This window comes from Equus asinus, chromosome 10, assembly GCF_041296235.1.
Source record: "Equus asinus isolate D_3611 breed Donkey chromosome 10, EquAss-T2T_v2, whole genome shotgun sequence".
Taxonomy (NCBI): Eukaryota; Metazoa; Chordata; class Mammalia; order Perissodactyla; family Equidae; genus Equus; species Equus asinus.
In genome coordinates, this window is record NC_091799.1 from 70,962,371 (window position 1) to 70,972,515 (window position 10,145).

Sequence of the window (10,145 nt, forward strand, 5' to 3'; positions counted from 1 at the left end):
ACCCAATAAAAATAGATAAAAGCCTGGACCAAGTATAGGTAAATTTAGGCCCACAGGCCAAATATGGTGTGCAGCCTGTTTTTGTATGACTCACAAACTAAGAATGATTTTTACATTCTTGAAAAGATATTCAACATATTCGTCTTCAGATACATGAATTTTTAAAACTACAATCAGATAACATTATGCTGCAACCGAATGGCTAAAATTTAAATATTAAACAAGACTGACAACACTAAGTCGTGTTAAGAATGTGGAACAACTGAAACTCTTATGTATTGCTTGTGGTAGTGTAAAATGGTACTTTGGAAAACTTTTTTGTCACTTTCGTATAAAGTTTAACATATACTTACTGAATGAGCTAGCAATTCCACTCCTATTTGTTTACTGAAGAAATATAAAAATATATGCTCACATAAAGACATACAAAAATATAGCATTTTTATGTCTAACAGCTAAAAATGGAGAGGACTCAGTACTCAGACTAGAACTCAAATGTCAATAGGAAAATGACTATTTTATATGTATATATATGTATATGCACATGCATGCACACAGACATATATGTGGGTCTACTTTAAAATCATAATACAGGAAAATAATTAAGATACTAATAACAGGGATAGAAAAAGTTTTTAAAAGTAATTTGCCATGAATCAGGAAACCTATTCTATATTTTTAAGTATGGTTTGCATAGTAATAAAAAACGTAACAGGTGAAATTAATATACCACATTCTCATTTCAGAAGATTCTACAAAGGACATTTGATATTAAATTCACTTATTCCTAATTTTCTGTGATGGAAAGTATTTAAAACTTACTTTCAACCTTTTATTTAATAGTAGACCTTGAGTATAGGTTTATTACCTGTGGCCCATGGTCGTACATCACGGCATCTGTGAATTGGCTGTTAAAAAATAAAAGGAGGAGGGGCTGGCCCCGTGGCTGAGTGGTTGGGTTTGCGCGCTCTGCTGCAGGCGGCCCAGTGTTTCGTTGGTTCGGATCCTGGGCGCGGACATGGCACTGCTCATCGAACCACACTGGGGCAGTGTCCCGCATGCCGCAGCTAGAAGGACCCACAGCGAAGAATATACGGCTATGTACTGGGGGGCTTTGGGGAGAAAAAGGGAAAAAAATAAAATCTTTAAAAAAATAAAAATAAAAAAATAAAATAAAATAAAAGGAGGAGAGGGAATCTTCTTCTTTAAATACACTTCTTGGTACTTAGAAAATTGTCTTTCAAAGTAATTCATGTCACATTATACAAATAAGCCACTACTGTTTCCTTCCAAATAAATATGAGGCAGCATGAAATTCTATTGTATGTAGCCAGGTAGTGCACAATCATTGTCACTTTGTTTTGATATTTAGAATACTTTGCATTATAAGAATAAAAGAAAACATACCTTGTGCTAGCTTCGGCACCCTTTTACTAAAACTGGAATGATACATAGAAGATTAGCATGGCCCCTGTGCAAAGATGACACACACATTTGTAAAGTGTTCCATATTTTTTTTTAAAAAAAAGAAAACATACTTTGTCAATAATTATCAACCTCTGGTACTTGTTTAAAGTGGCCTAAGTTGGAAAATGTCAAAGAAAAAGATAAGACTAAACTTGTACATCTTTAACTTACATTGCTAAACACAAAGGAACCAAAATTTTCGTTACTGCTAATAAGGCAAGTAATATTTGGAAATTCAAAAGAAAGAACAACTTAGCTCTGTCCATGAGAAAGTATGGATGATTTTTATGGAAAAGAAGACTACTAACGAGGCTGAAATGGAACATATTCCATTAAAAGGATCTTGTCCTGGAGTTTCCTGCAACATTGCTTATTCACTAATTGAGCAAAAGAAGTACCTTGTGATTGAAAAGTCATTCCAGGTCCCCTTGAAACAATCTCTCTGGTTTGCTATGTAGAACAGGATGAGTTCTATCAATTTTCTAATAGTGTGTAACAAAGCACCCAAAACTTAGTGACTTGAAACCTCTAACGCTTATTGTTGCTTGTGAATCTACAAGATGACTGGGTGGTTCTCCTGATCTGGGCTGCACTTCGTTCATTTCAGCTGGGCTTTGTCATGTGTCTGCAGTCTGCTGGCAGTTCAGCTGGGACGTGGACAGTCTAAGATGGCCTTACTTACAAGCCTGGAAGCAGTCCAGCTGTTGACTGGGGTGACAGGTTTGACTGGGCCATGTAGCTCTCATTATTCAGCATGCTAGACAGAGCTCACTCACACAGTGAGTAACCGTCACAGGGTTTGAAGAGCAAAAGTGAAGGCCCCAATGGGCGAGTGCTTTTCAAATGTCTGTTTGCCCTGCTAATCCCTTTGGTCAAAATTAAGTCACACAGATTCAGCGGGTGGGGAAGTAGATTTTGTTTCTTTATGGGAGGTGGGAGAATTGTAGATATTTTTACAACTGGCAACAATACCAAAGCAAAATCATCAGATGATACCATCTACTCCAGCATTTCTGATGCCCTTTAATATTTTGAGGCAAGAAGTTTGTGGAGTAATTGATAGCAAATCCACTTCTCATCAGCAACTGTTGTTCCCTAGTTTGGCCAGCTCCTCATTTCCTTTGGCTGTATATATGCTAGATCAATCAAATAAGAATTTCAATTTTTTATAGTTATTTTATATGACCAGAAGATTATTTTCTTTACAAAAATAAGTCTAAAACTGCTTTGATTTAATTTGAAACTTTTCTTTCTTTTAAGAGCAAGTAAGTCATGCTTCGATAGGGAGCAAGTTTTTCAGGTTGGCTTATTCGGCAGATGTTTTTGACTATACAAGAGAGACCTATTTCAAGGCCTTATAATTTACGTTATAGACATTGCTGACAAATTACAAGCATTTTGGCAAAGCTCCTCTTGAACTTTTAATGTATAATAAAGTATTTCTAAAGTAGTAAAACACTATCAATTTATTGGCAAGCAGAAATGTCGTATAAGTAGAAACATTACAAAATAATTTTGAAGATTGCTTTTGCTTGAAGAACCTTAAAATTGAAACTTGACTTTAAATTCCATGTCCTACGACATGTCAATGTGGTGGGACTTACCAACGATTTTATCACCAACCTGAGACAAAGGAAGTAAGTATATGAGCTTAACTCATAGACTCTGGGAGAAATGCAGTGACATTTGACATGAAGTGTTGGATGGAAGTAGACAGCCTTTATTTTGTGGGTATATCCACTCTTCATCAGAACTGCCCATCCCGATGAGGCTAGGATCAGATGGTCTGCTTTTTCTATCACAGGGGTAGAGAATCTACTCACGCTTTCCGATAGGGGTACTACGTCCTCTGTGACACAGTCATCAGTCTAGGGGAGCTATGTGACTTGGGAATATAGCAAGAGAAAATCAGAGCCCACAGGTCACACAAGAGTAGACAGCAACCTTATTTAAATGTTGGATCAAGCTATGGATTCAAGTTCATACCTTTAGACTTTCTAGTTATGTGAGCTATAAGTTATATTTTTCTAATTTTAAACTACATTGATTTGGATATAAAATAGTTTGGAACTAAAACCATTGTTTTCCTGAATTAGGGTTCTCAGCACTTGTTGCCATCAAATTAATAACAAAGATCAGATAAAATGACTATTCTTATATCGAAGAACTTGGAAAATTTTTGAATTTTAGTAGTCAAAAATTTCTTTTTTAATTGACTTTTATTTTTAGCAGCAGTAAAAAATATTTTAAAATAATAATTAAAAATCCAAGCTATGAAACACAGGTGGAAAATAGAAGTGCGCATTTATGAAACTTTTTTTGGTAGACATGACACAGTCTTTTTAAAAGAATGGTGAACGTATTGGGTAATGTAAAAATGAACACATATATATGAACTAATCAGAATAAAAAGGAAGGTATATATAACAGCTATTATAATCCGAGTTAGTAACTAAATTACATAAAAAACTAAATAAAATATATAATTAAAAGGCCCAAAAAATAAAAATCACCAAGAGTCTTAGATCAGTAAATCAACACAAACATCCTACATAAGAAAAAAATGCAACCAGCAATGATGACAACAAAAATGTGCAAAATATTATAACCTTCATTAGTAATTGAGGGAAGGCACTAAAAGAAATCATGAGATTTCACCCATCCCATCAACATAAAGAGAAAAACAGAGGGAGAATAGAATGAAGCTGTTACTTTTTTACATTGTCAATGATATTTTCAAAACACATAACATTTTGCAAGGATGTTTGTCAATACGTTTCAAATATCAAAAAAAATTTCACATATTTTATTTTCATTATACCACCTCTGGGAATCTAGTGTATAAATCTAACACAAAATTAGAAAAATGTACATTTAGAAAGTTGTTAATGTCAACATTTTTTATAATGTTGAAAAATTAAAAGCAACGTAACTGTCCAGATGCATAGTCTATAAAATCGTTACATATCCTCTACATCTACGAAAAATACCTTGCAGGCTTTAAAAATGATGGTTTTGAAGCCGTAAAGAAATGGAAACTTTTTATGTAATAGCAAATGGAAAAGTGGTACACAAATGATACGTCAATGATAGTTATAACTCTGCTATCACTAAACTATTATTAATACTCTATTTAACAAGTAGCACCAGGAAGTTGGCCAGCTCTTTGAATATCCAAAGTAATTTGAATCCATACCTCATACAATACAACAAAATAAACTGAAATTGTATCAAATAACTTAAGGGGGAAAAAAATAAAGCTTAAAGGCTAGAAAAATACAACATATCTATTTCGTTTTGGATGGAAAAATACTTGCTGAGCTTGAATATATTTAAACAAACGGAAATATCATATTGTTCATTACAAATATAGATATTTAAATGCCTGATTATCAAATGAAAACATGACAAAACTTAATTATGGAAAATATATTTGAAACACTGGATCACACAATAAAAATTCTTAAAATAAGAGTAACTAAAAATTGATCAGATACTCACATTCCAGTACATACCAAAATAACTCACAAAAAGAAATAAAAGTAGCAATAAATATATGAAATATATTCACTAAATATTAATGAAAACATGTTAACTTAAAAATTAAGTACTTCTCTTTGTTTATCAAAGCAGGAAAGTTTTAACCAATTAAGTGTAATGCAGGAGAGGTGGAGTCAGATGGGTGCTCACAAAAGACTGGAGGTATTAACAATTGACATAACTTTTCTGGAAATCAATTTGGCAAAATGTATCGAAATATTTATACTTTTCAGTCCAGTAATTTCATTTCTAAAAATCTAAGCTAAAGTGCAGTTAAAGATTTAGACACTACAATGTAATTAATAGCAGTATTTAACTTGAAAAAACCATAGAGATCAACCTTAGGTGAATGATAAAGTAAGTTATCGTGATATATGATAGGATATTGTAAAGCCTTTAAATAACTGTAAGTTTAAAGAAGGAAATGCTAAACCAGAAAAGATAAATATTTAATATTTTTGTCAATCTAATAATTTTAATTTAAAAAATCTATAGGAAATTAACAGAAATTGAAACATTAAATTTCCAATGGTAATTTTTCCTGAATTTTGAAATTACGGTAAAAGTTATTTTCTCCTTTTCTGCAATTTTCCACTTGTGCTGTACACGATGCAGAACAAGTACTGCTTTATGATGGCACATTTTTATAATTTGTTAATATTGTATTATAATTTTTAGAGTACACTCATAATAGGGACATAAAATGCTATATAAATATGTTTTCATTGCCATTATTACAGTCCCTCATTTCTTCAAACTCCCACCTTTTCTGCATCTATGTTTGCTGACTTTTTAGTTCCAGCTCCGACAGAAAAAGCATCCTTTAAAATGCAAACGACAATCTGTCAATATTAGTTAGCTGAGCTTCAATTTTTTGCACCCCCTTCTTCCATATTTGTGATAAAACATCACTTGGAACAGCAGGAATAACATTATAGGGGACAACTGAAGATAGTCACATCATATGATTGGCTTTTTATTCCCTTGAACACGGTTTTTAAAAATCAAACATTTACAAAGGCAACCCAACGTAAACCTCTTCTCTGTTGCTCTTGATAGTACATTGAAAGGAAAGAAAAACCAGGAGATGTAGACAGCGCTCGATCAGAATAAATAATTCATTCAAAAAGGATGCTGTTATGCACTGAATGTCACTATAAATGTAGATACCTGGCCAAGTAATATATTCTATGGCAGTAGAAAATATACTACATTGCTTCCAAATGGGTGGTAACCATGCTCTCTAGTAAAATAAATATCTGTGGCAAATGACACATACCTATTTAATGACACTTTGAGTTCATGTGAAGTTTGGCAGTGTAATAAAAGTCTTATCTCTTGCTTTCACTGTTATTGCACAGATTTAAACTGCTGTCTCAGAGGCAGTTTTACTATCTTTTTCAATCTACCCCATAAAAGTGAGACTTGATTTGCTTAGCATGAGAACAGATCAATAAAAGCTAAGTTATACAGCAGATTAGATCACTAACTTGGAGATCAAAGATGTTAAATACAACTTGTATAGAAAAACTAGATCAAAAGTTGAGCTCAGACACACAGTACATATTTGCAGAACTCAAAATAGCCTTTACTCTCCACCAACAATTTACCTTAAGTCTTGTCACGGTCATTTTATGCTGAAGCAGTTTACACATGGCTGACAACATTTTAAATATACATAATGTATGCATATTTTAAAGGATTTTTGTACTAAATTTCTGAATTATTCCTCTAAAACAAAGGCTGAAAGGAAATGGTGTTCACCAAGGCACTAAAAGTTCATTTTATACATACTTATTAGTACTATTAAATTTTTGTTAGATTTTACTATGGAAAACAAAATAAGATGCTATAGACATGTAAGTCATTACTGCTATTATCTTCTAGTTTTTATTTTAGAGTAAATCTATACAAAATTTTTGTCGAAATAAAGAAAGTTGGTCTGTAATTCAGTTTTGATTTTGTTGACTCACTCTATCAAATATTTGCACAATTGTTTAAATAATTTAAGAAATTAAACTTGTATTTCACCTTGCCATTCTCTCCCTACCATATTTGACTCCTTTAAGAACATGTATAGCTTCAAGTGGAATATATTCTTTTATAGGCTTTTTACCACACCTGGGGGAGGGTAAATAAATAAAATCAATAAAATGGAACAAAATAATCACCACTACCACCGCAACAAAATCCTCATGTATAGTCCCCCGATGTAAAAGTATAATGTTACTAAACATTTTCACCAAGGCACATTCAGAGCCCTTTAGAACAAACCCTGGACATAAGCTCATTCAAGCAAAGCCTCAGTTTATCTCACAGGAGCCCATTCCCCACCTCTGCTCTCTCCTTTTTGACGTTCCCTGATTCCATCTTCTCTTCAGCATTGTGGTGCAACTTAAATTTTGCAGTTCATGGCAAAAGAGGCCTAATTGCCCAAGAAAGGGCACCTATTCTGTCAAGTTCCCCCCACATTTTTAAACACAGATTTGGCATCTTGCTGTGTAGTGCTTGCCAATGTTTCTCCAAGATCTGTCCTAAGAATGTGAGAAATATTGACACTGAAGTACAAAGAAGCAAAGACAAAAGTAAATATTACCCATAGTCATATATCCCCAAAATAATGATTCTTAACATATTACTGTATATCTTTTCATATTTTCTTTTCATACACACTTTCATTTCAAAATCACAATGCACATTTTTTCCTGACTTAACTTAAATGGTAAGATATTTAACACATTATATATGTTATACATATATATACACATATATAAGCGTACCTTGGAGATATGCAAGTTCGGTTCCAGACCACCTCAATGAAGCAAATATCACAATAAAGTGAGTCACTGAATCTTTTGGTTTTCCAGTGCATATAAAAGTTCTATTTACACTATAGTCTACTAAGTGTGCAATAGCATTATGTCTAAAAGACAATGTATATACCTTAATTAGAAAATACTTTATTACTAAAAAATGCTAACCATCATCTGAGCCTTCAGTGATTTGTAATCTTTTTGCTGGTGGAGGGTCTTGCCTCAAAGCTGATGGCTGCTGGCTGATCAGAGTGATGGTTGTTGAAGGTTAAGGTGGCTGTGGCAATTTCTTAAAATAAGACAACAATGAAGTTTGCAGCATGGATTGACTCTTGCTTTCATGAACGATTTCTCTGTAGCATGCCATGCTGTTTGAGAACATTTTAACCACAGTAGAACTTCTTTCAAAATTGGAGTAAATTCTCTGTAATCCTGCCATTGCTTGATCAACTACGTTTATGTAATATTCTAAATCCTTTGTTGTCATTTCAATGATCTTCATAGCATCTTCACCAGGCATAGATTCCATCTCAAGAAACCACTTTCTTTGCTCATCCATAATAAGCAACTCTCATCCATTAAAGTTTTAACATGAGATTGCAGCAATTCAGTCACATCTTCAGGCTCCACTTCTAGTTCTCTTGCTATTTCCACCACATCTGCAGTTACTTCCACTGAAGTCTTGAACCTCTCAAAGTCACCCATGAGGGTTGGAATCTACTTCTTCCAAACTCCTGTTAGTGTTGATATTTTGACCTCTCTTTGACTCATGAGTGTTTTTAAAGGCATCTAGAACAGTGAATCCTTTCCAGAAGGTTTTCAATCTACTTTGCCCAGATCCATCAGGGAATCACTATCCACAGCTGCTAAAGCCTTACAAAATGTATTTCTTAAATAATGACTTGAAAGGTGAAATTGCTCCTTGATCCATGGGTTGGAGAATGTTGCGTTAGCAGCATGGAAACATTCATCTTGTTGTACATCTCCATCAGAGCTCTTGGGTGACCAGGTGCATTGTCAATGAGCAGTAAAATTTTGAAAGGTATCTTTTTTCTGAGCAGTAGTTCTCAACAGTGGGCTTAAAATATTCAGTAAACCATGTTGTAAACAGATGTGCTGTCATCTAGGCTTTGTTGTTCCATTTATAGAACGCAGGCTGAGTAGATTTTGCATAATTCTTAAGGGCCCTAGGATTTTCAGAATGGCAAATGAGCATTGGCTTGAATTTAAAGTCACCAGCTGCATTAGCCCCTAACAAGAGAGTCAACCTGTCCTTTGAATCCAGGCATTGACTTCTTCTCTCCAGCTATGAAAGTTTTAGATGGCGCCTTCTTCCAATATAAGGCTGTTTCATCTACACTGAAAATCTCCTGTTTAGTGTAGCCCCCTTGGTCAATGATCTCAGCTAGATCTTCTGGATAACTTGCTGCAGCTTTTACATCAGCACTTGCTGCCTCACCTTGCACTTTTATGTTATGGAGACAGCTTCTTTCCTTAAACCTCGTGAACCAAACTGATATCTTCAAGCTTTTCTTCCACAGCTTCCTCACCTCTCTCAGCCTTCATAGAACTGAAGCGAGTTAGGGCCTTGCTCTGGATTAGGCTTTGGCTTAAGGGAATGTTGTGGCTGATTTGATCTTTTATCCAGATCACTAAAACTTTCTCCATATCAGCAGAAAGGCTGTTTTGCTTTCTTGTCATTTGTGTGTTCACTGGAGAAGCACTTTTAAGTTCCTTCAAGGACTTTTGCTTTGCAGTCACAACTTGGCCAACCATTTGGCGTAAGAGGCCTAGCTTTTGGCCTATCTTGGCTTTCGACATGCCTTTCTCACTAAGCTTAATCATTTCTAGCTTTTGATTTAAAGGGAAAGATGGGCACCTCTTCCTTTCACTTGAACACTTAGAGACCATTGTAGGGTTACTAATTGGCTTAATTTCATTATAGTTATGTCTCAGGGAATATGGAGGCCTGAGGAGAGGGTGAGAGACGGGGGAACAGCCAATGAGTGGAGCAGTCAGAACACCCACGTTTATTGACTGTTCGCCCCCTTATATAGGTACAGTTCGTGGCTCCCCAAAACAATACAGTAGCGACATCAAGATCAGTGGTCATAGATCACCGAGGCAAATATAATAATAATGAAAAAGTTTGAAATATTGGGAGAATTATCAGAACGTGACACAGAGACACAAAGAGCAAATGTTGCTGGAAAAATCATGCCAATAAATTTGCTCAGGGCAGGGTTGCCACAAACCTGCAATTTGTAAAAAATGCAATATCTACAAAGCTCAATAAAGCTAAGCACAATAAAACAAGTAACGCCT

General features: G+C 34.6%; 1 non-coding gene across 1 annotated transcript; it reads left to right on the plus strand.

The window, feature by feature from the left end:
• Positions 1 to 1,412: 1,412 nt before the first annotated feature.
• On the plus strand, positions 1,413 to 1,516 carry LOC123289624 (U6 spliceosomal RNA). Its single transcript, XR_006533689.2, has one exon. It is a non-coding gene; the product is annotated as a U6 spliceosomal RNA (small nuclear RNA).
• The last annotated feature ends 8,629 nt before the right edge of the window (positions 1,517 to 10,145 follow it).